Raw genomic sequence first — 8,380 nt, forward strand, 5'->3', positions numbered from 1 at the left:
GGGTGGCTGGCCCCGCCCAGACTGGGTTCAAGTCTTTTCAGGTCCTTAACCCGCTCAGAAAAGATTTCAAGCGTGAGTCGGAGTGAGAAAAAAGCAAGTTTTATTCAGGTAGAGAAAAAGAAACAGGTCAGAGCACGAGCATCGCTGAGAAAGAGACGAAAAGTATGCATCTCAGTTGCTCCCGAAGTTAATTAGTTTTTGAGACTTTCTGTTTCCGAGCGTGTGCATGTGGGGGCGGGGGGCTTGTCTCCAAGTTCTGTGGCGTGGCGCTAAATTCTGACTCCGCCTTCTGGTTGGGAGGGGGCCTTGTTGTTGTGACGTCCATGACCACGGTAGGGATTTCCTGACATTAACTGCTTACCTTTGATCCTGCCGGGAGGTGGGGGCTCTGGGGTGAGAATGTCAGCTCCTCCTTCCTCACTCCACTAGTGGGGCTCTTTCCATAACTTCATTCTATCCTGCCTCATTTTGATCTCAAAGAATAATTAAAAAACAGAGGGCATCAAGGAGTCCAAATACTCACTCTGCTTTGGTCTGAACACATTCTTTATGCATCTAATTCCCCCATAAATCCACACAGAGCAAATACCTCACTAGACCTAATCCCAGCACATGAACATTTAGATCTGCACAAAAGATAGACTAGAAGGGTCGTTTGCTTTGGGAAAGGCCTTTTTGCTTTACACAGAATTATTTTGTGTGGGAAATTTCCTTAACGCATTTGAAGTGTCACTTGACTCATACACAACTTTGCAACACCATTCCTACTTGACAAAGTATACCTGTCAACTTCTGTGCTCTTACCCTTTTAGTTCAAAGCTAATACAGAATAAAGAGGGCTTGAACCAAATGAAAAATCTGTTTCCGTCAGGCATAGATTAGAAATGTTCCATTCTTCTAAAAGTTTTCAGATTCACCCAAGATTTCTCAAGCCACGCTCTGCATTTTCTCATTTAAGCTTCATAAAAATCCCATGAGGTAAGGAAGGGTCAGGTTTCTCAATTTAGAGATGAGAAGACTGAGGCCCAGATTGATGAAGAACTTTAGGCATCAAGGTGTGACTCAAACCCAGGTATTCTGAATCCCAAACCAGTGTTTCCTCCACTCCACTGTATTACTCTGTGTCCACTTCCTGTGAAACATGATTTTCACAGTCACATTCAAACCTGTTCTATCATTTTCTGGGAAGACTTTGAATTGAAACAGTAGAGTCTTAATTTCTAATTTGTGGCCCAGTGTCTCTAAAACTCCTTACCTGTTAAGAAGTCAGCAGTAGATCTGAGGGAGTCAGCGGGCTCTGCTGGTGCTGGTGCCCGGAGGAAGCTCCTTTTATTCAGGATTGTCCTCACGACCCACTAAGCAGGCCCCTTACAAATGGTCAGCTCAGGCTGCAGTAAGTTGGTTTGCTTGGCTTGATGTGTGCACCCCCTGGTGTAATAGTAGCTTAGTCAACACTGAAAGACAATAGCTTCTCCACTGTCTTCTAGTCCTAATGGAGCTTTCAGGAAGCCCTACCTTGTTTTCAGGATGTTGTAAGGCAATGGCTTATATTTTGCTAGATAGAGCAAAGTCACTGCTCTTGAAGGCAGGCTCACGTGACCTCATTCCATACAAGTTCGCTCTTGAATCCTTGGACCTTGGAGCCAGGACATTAGGCTCCATTCCCACCACAATAAAATCTCCCCAGCTTAACTCAAAGGACAACCACTCAGCACCCATTGGTCCCACTGAGCTTGAGGCAGAGCCCCACTAGGACATTGCAGATCTAGGTTACTTCCCTGCCTCCATCTCCTTCTCTCTCTCCCTCCTTCTCTCTCTCACAACATTCTTAGAAATGCTCACTTTCTTCAGTGACCAGACACTGTTAACCCAAAAACAAATGACGAGCCCCTCGTCAGCAGAGACTGAACCCGTTGGGGATGTTCTCGCATCGAGGTTGAGCGCGGATGACTTGGGAGGGCACCTCCAGGTCTCAAGTCCCCTAGTATTCCAGAGGTTCCAAGTTTCCATTACAAGTCCACCCATTCTTGCTTCTCTAATTGTCTTTTTATGACTTCTTTTTTTCTTTCCTCCTTTGAGAACGTATGTCCTCCACGTTCACCGCAATCACTCCTTACTAGTGTAAGAAATGCCTTGGAGCAGTTTGCCCACACTGCCTTTCAACACTTCATTTTTCACCTTATATCATAATTACTATGTGTGATTTCTACCTCCCCTCAAATGCCATTGAAGCAAAATTCATGTGCAATTCATCTTTGTCATTCTCTTTCCAAGCTCATTGCACCCCACAGTGTGTAAAGCCAGTAAACATCTGCGAATGAAGGAATACTGAGCGGTGGAATGGTGAGTGGAAGGACAGGCCAGGAGGTTTGAAGATGCACCCAGTGCAATTAGTCCCCAGCCTTAAACCCTCTGGAGATTGCTCCTGAGCCACCGTGCCCTATGGGAGAGGCAAAGACTAAAGAACATCGTTTGTCTGAGCCCTGCAGCATCCTCAGAGACAGGTCTCACTACAATCATACTTGCCCTTGGATTATCATGTCCTATTCAGCCTCCGTCACATAGGAGGACCCAGGAGAAGCCACCTAGGGCTGGGAGGTTCTTTGCCCAGAAGGGGCATTCCTGATTAACTAAAAACTCAGGTTTCTTAGGGAAGGGTGTTTGGACTCTGACCCTCTGGGGAGCAATTAAAGGCAGGAACAAGAATGCGTTTGGAAACAGCTGCTTATATATCAACCCTTAAGAAAACACGAGTTTAATCAAACCTCTTTTTCTGATTGGTGAAGGTATCAGCTTAACCATTCTTGAGAAAAAGGATGTCATTCTCCTCTCTATCAGAGATCTCCAGATAAGCAAATTCTTAACTCCCCCCACCCAGGGAAACCCAGGCCCACTTCAGTTAGAGTGCTCCATGCATTCCAGAAAAGAACCATTCTCTTCTATGGTTTCCTATTCACAGCTGTCTTCCAATCCTGACTGTAAGGCTGACATGAAGCCATCATTTAATTCCGCCTAACTGTCCTTTCATTCCAATTGAGTTTCAAAGTGGGGAAAACACCTTAGAGGAAGCCAACCCTACATTTTATAGGTAAGAAACTGGGCTCAAGAAGTGCCCATTCTGTGGCTCCCTTTGTCAGCCTGTTTGCTGTGCTCCAAAGAGGAAGTTAATCCATTAATTACAGAAAGCTGAGCCTGGAAACACAGTATCACATGCTTTTTCAAAAACGGTTATATCATTAAATTGCCCATCTGAAACTAATATAATATTGTAAGTCCACTGTGATTGAAAATAAATTTTTAAAAAGAATAGTTTTAGATTACAGATTTATCACATACTTCTAAATGCTAACCTATTTCATCCTTCCTGTTACTGTTTGACTAACCTGTCCTCTCATGTACTACCTCAGGCCAACAACACATAGTCAAAAGAATTTGTTTTCCATTTTATTGGCACTAAGAATTTTATATGGGTAAGTGGTTGGCCCAGGTTCAAGAACAGTTTGTTTGTTTTCTTAAGGGAAATGTTACAAAGAGCAACTTTGGTACACAGGTCCCATGCTGAAGATAGGAAGAAAATTTTATTTAAATTAGACCAATGTCGAAACATAATCATGATAAAAACAAGCTAACATTTGCTGCACACTTACTATGCATCAGGCATGATCTCAACTAATCATCTCCAGCTCCATCTAATGAGTTGGTTGTCCCCGTTTTCAAATGAGAAAAAATGAGGCTTGGAAAAATCATCCAAAGACACACAGGTAATCAGCACCTGACTGGGATTTAACCAGAACAGTCTGATGCCAGAGGTTGTGCTCTCCCGTAGTTAGCATGGTCTCTCTTATCATGTGGGATGATCTCAGTCTTTAATGGGAGCATCTTGGTCCTGATTTGATAACTCATTCATAATAGATTCATGCGACACAATTACTGCATGTGCCCTGTACAAGATGCCATATGAATTGTTGGAATTCATCACGTGACCTGTTTGAGATCAATGTAAGCATGGTATGTGCCGATGCATATCCCAGACATATCAATTCCCGAAGCTTGGCAAACGTTATTTGCATATCCTTGACATTTGCTGCACACTTTCCAATTATATTAAGCTTTTAATATTCATTTATTTTCCCAAGGGAGACAGTATGACTAGCAATTAAGCACAAGGGTTCTGGAATTAAAATGTCTGGGTTTAAATTCTGAATCCAGCATGGATTAACAAATTACTTAATCTCTCAGTGGCTCAGTTAACCCATGTGAAAAATCAGATTGGTAACCATAGTGCCTATCTCATGAGCTAGAGAGAAATAAACAAGATAATCCATAAAGCACTTAGCATAGCCCCTTTTACATACTAAATGCTAGGAAAAGCCCATGGTTGTATTACTGTTATGTTTACAGTCGTGTGTGTAGCATCACGTATTCCTCACTAATGTAATAATGCGCGTCAGGTTGCACAGACACGGCGTACACCCACCACAGAGACTGTAACAACCCGCTGTACACAGTGCCACACAGGCTGAGTGTATAAAGCCCATCGGTTATTTCAGTAGCTCCCCATTCACACACACACAAAAGAGATGGATAAAGACTGAGGATAAAGGCTTCATAGCTTAAAATTCAGGTTTATTTATTTTAAGGCCTGTGGAGAAGGGGGCGGGGTGGCAAATGGTAACAATCAGTACAAGTATGACCATGATCGTTATCACTATCATTGTGACCAGTATGAATAGAAGTCTGGACTTTCAGCATCTCCAATTTGTGTAAGAAAACAACAAGAGAATACTTCCTTGCTTCCTTACAATGAAAGTGATTTTTGCCATTCAATTATCATCTCTAGCACACCCCGTAGAAGTTAAAAGATGGCATTTGGGTCTTCTATTCAAATGGATGGTCTTTCTGTCTCTTTTATTACAGGAAAAGCAACTGGTAAAGCCAAAGCAATGTGCTGTAACTAATGCCTTGGAAAGGCCCAAAGCACAACAGCCCTAATCCACTTTGGAGACGAACCGCATTCAGAATGCGAGGTTTTATATTAAGCTATATATTATAGTAAAATCAGCTGCAGGGGAAAATCCTCTTTGAACCAGAGATAAACCATTTTAATTTATTTCTAAAGCTTACAATAGCTGAGGCAAGAGGAAAAAAAACCCAAACAAACAGGAATAATAAGATACTGATTTAACCTTTGGCTGAGTTCTGTGGGTTTTGCACAAAGGTTATTGTATGTGTGCCTATGTAGAACCCTCATAGGCATCATGGGGTCAATAAGTGAGGCTGTTTTCATAGGAAACACTAAGAGCTAGCCTCAAAGTCACTGTTTGACCAATGAGACATAATGGCAGAAACTAGTAATTAAAGGAACCCCACCCATCATGTGTGTTCTGCAGCCCTTCAGAGAAGAACCAGTAGAGGGGAACACTATGTGTTCTCTCTGATCTCTTCCCATGCCCTGAATGGAACACTAAATTCATCCCTGAATTTCAAAAGAAAAAAGTAGAGTGTGTAAATTGTCCCTGAGTTCTGCAGAAGTTTCCAATGTCCCCCTCTCCCATAATTACATTCTCTCATGTTTGTTGATCACCTCTCTACTCAAGACATGTTGCCCCAAGCACTGCCATTACTACGACACAGGAAAGAACCAAGCAGAATGCCTTGGGCCTCTCATTTTCACATAGAAAGTGCTAGACTATGTTTCTCAGAGGATGGTGATGAAAAGGGGGTGCTAACAAGGAAGGAAGTATAATTTCTCTCCATCACTGGTTTGGAGGGCAGGAAACCACAAGTGTCGCACTTTGCCGTAAGGGTGACAATCCAAGACTAGGTGAGCTCAAGGTGATGTTCCATTCCAGGTAGGTAATACACAAGTTCAAGATGGTGTCAGTCTAACAGCAGTACTTACAAGGTAATCAAGAGTGGATGTGGGTCTTTGAGTTTTTCAGCTTAAAAAATAAAGTTGGACAAAATTAGCATACTCAGGGACTGGGTCTTTAGCACGAGAAGCAGACTCGAAGGAACTGCTGAGCTAAAGCCAGCCTGAGACTGGCTCTTTATATAATATAACAGCACAAAAGCTTTTGGAAAGCAACATGGGAAAATGAAGTTAGAGCCATAAGCGAATGTACCTTTTGACCTTACAATCCTGCTCCTAAGGGATTTATGGTTTGGAAGAATGGGGGTTTGGGAGTTAGGCAGACTTGAATATGAACCATAGCTCTATATTTACCTGCTGTGTGACTTAGTCAAACTACTTCTCTAAGTTTCAGGGGTTTTTTTGTGCAAAGGGGGAAAATAATACACAACTCATGGGTTGTAAAAATTTAGTGTTACACTACAAGTCAAGTGCCTGGCACTTAACAGAATCAACAAATTGCTTTAGATTAAAAAAAAAACTTCCATATTATTTTTTAAAAGTTTTTTTTTATTGATTTTAGTGAGAGAGGAAGGGTAGGAGAGAGAGAGAGAGAGAAAAACATCAGTCTGTTCCTGTATGTGCCCTGACCCAGGATCGAACCTGCAACCTCTGCACTTTTCAGGACAATGATCCAACCAACTGAGCTATCCATCCAGGGCTAGATTATTTTTTAAACAGTAATAATTATTGTTTCTTATGCAAGAGAGAATGTTTATTTAACAGTAGGAAGTTGGCAACAATTAAAATATCACAGGAAAGAATGACTAACTAAATGATGATAGTTTCACTCAAAGGATAAATGCAACTGTTTAAAAATAAAAACTTTCATCTTAAATTGTTTACTGTTATTTTTGTACTTATGTGTATACATCTTCTGGGAGTGGAATGGAATTGCACATACACTAAAATTACAACAGTGTGTGTGTGTGGTTGGTGGGAGAATCGCCCCGGAGCACGGAGGTTGCCAGTTAGATTCCCTGGTCAGGGCACGAACAGGAGCTGTTCGACGTTCTTGTCTCTGTCTCCCTGCCCCTCTCTCTCAAAACAACAACAAAACAAAACAAAAAACCACACTGTGTGTGTGTGTAATTTTCTACATTGTATTAACTGATACCAGAGAACATGATTTTGCAACCCCAAAATATGATTCTTTGGCATAAGGATTATTTTAGGTTGATTATTTTTAGGAAACAAAAGACTCAAGTAGAAATTTTGACCTTTCCCCCAACTGCCTAAAAGAATTTAGATAGGGGACCTGTTCCAAGAAGGGACCTATCACTATGCATAGCAATAGTATAATAAGGATTAGGTGTAATAGACAGGGAGGAAACTAGCAAGGGCCCATTTGATCAAGTCCTCTCTGTGTCCCATTGGCTCTGTACCTCCCAGCAAACATTTATTTACCAAACACTTGTTTTTCTGTCTCCATATAAATTGCTTTCCGACCTTTTGAAGTCCCAGACTCCGACCTCTTCTCAGTTCAGAATGGTCTGTAAGCCCTGATTTCCTGACCTTCTTTGGGCCCCCATATTCCTATAGAACCACTGTATGTATGAAATTAAATTTGCTTTTCTCCAGTTAATCTATCTCATATCAATTTAATCCTTAGACCAGCCAGAAAAAAATAGAGGAGAAATTTTTCTTCTCTGACAGTGATATCATTATAGATTTAATTTGCTCTTTTCATTTGTTTTAAGATAATAAAATGTTTAATCTAAAAAAAATGTTTAAATTGAATTTATTTCTTAATTTAAAATGAAAAGAATTGGGGATGTGCAAATGGTCCCAAGGTATTTTTTAATCTCTGGGGAAATATAACTGAAGCCAGCAATACCAAGCCCACACTTGCTACATCAAGCCTACAGAACAGCGGATCACTTCCCATCAATTTCAGAGCTAACATTATGATTTCTAGAAAGCTACCTACAGAATTGTGAGAAGAAAACCACTAGCTTCCTTGTTGATTTAATTATTAGATATTTGTTGCAGGCATTTGTTACGCAGGTCCTGTGCCAGGTAATGAAGCCGTAAGTATCTCAATGAGCGCATAACCTGCTAAAGAAGATCAGCTATTCAAATATTTAAACGTAAGGCAGGGGAAGTACCATAAAAGATACGCAAGGCACTTTAGGGTTTGCATCCATTATCTCAATAAACCATAGGTAGGCATGAAGATGGAGATATATATTTTTTAGGTAAAAAAAAAATTCAACATTGCCTAGAAACCGCTCAGCAATTAAGTGGCAAAGCCAGGGAAGTTAAACTCATCTTCTAATGACACGTTCTCTGCTGACATCTTTCTGTCACAACCTCTCCCTACATAGAGCGATCTGGAAGTTCTCTTTGCCAGCATTTTTCTTTCTAGGTCCTCCTTGTCCTTCCTCAAACCCTGAGTAAGCATGGATGTTCCAGATCTCAAGAAGAGAAAATGGTTACACTGAGGGACGTGGGGTGCACCTGACCCTG

At 41.3% G+C, this 8,380-nt stretch overlaps 1 protein-coding gene across 1 annotated transcript in view; it reads right to left on the bottom strand.

Annotated features, from left to right (window-relative positions):
• Positions 1-1,521, bottom strand: part of GRAMD1B (GRAM domain containing 1B) — a 188,024-nt gene extending 186,503 nt beyond the window's left edge. The window contains exon 1 of the mRNA XM_066259799.1: positions 1,256-1,521. The gene's annotated coding sequence lies outside the window, so the exon portion shown is untranslated. The remainder of the gene's footprint in view (positions 1-1,255) is intronic.
• Between the last annotated feature and the right edge of the window lie 6,859 nt (positions 1,522-8,380).

The sequence above is a fragment of the Saccopteryx bilineata genome, chromosome 2, assembly GCF_036850765.1.
Source record: "Saccopteryx bilineata isolate mSacBil1 chromosome 2, mSacBil1_pri_phased_curated, whole genome shotgun sequence".
Taxonomy (NCBI): domain Eukaryota; kingdom Metazoa; phylum Chordata; class Mammalia; order Chiroptera; family Emballonuridae; genus Saccopteryx; species Saccopteryx bilineata.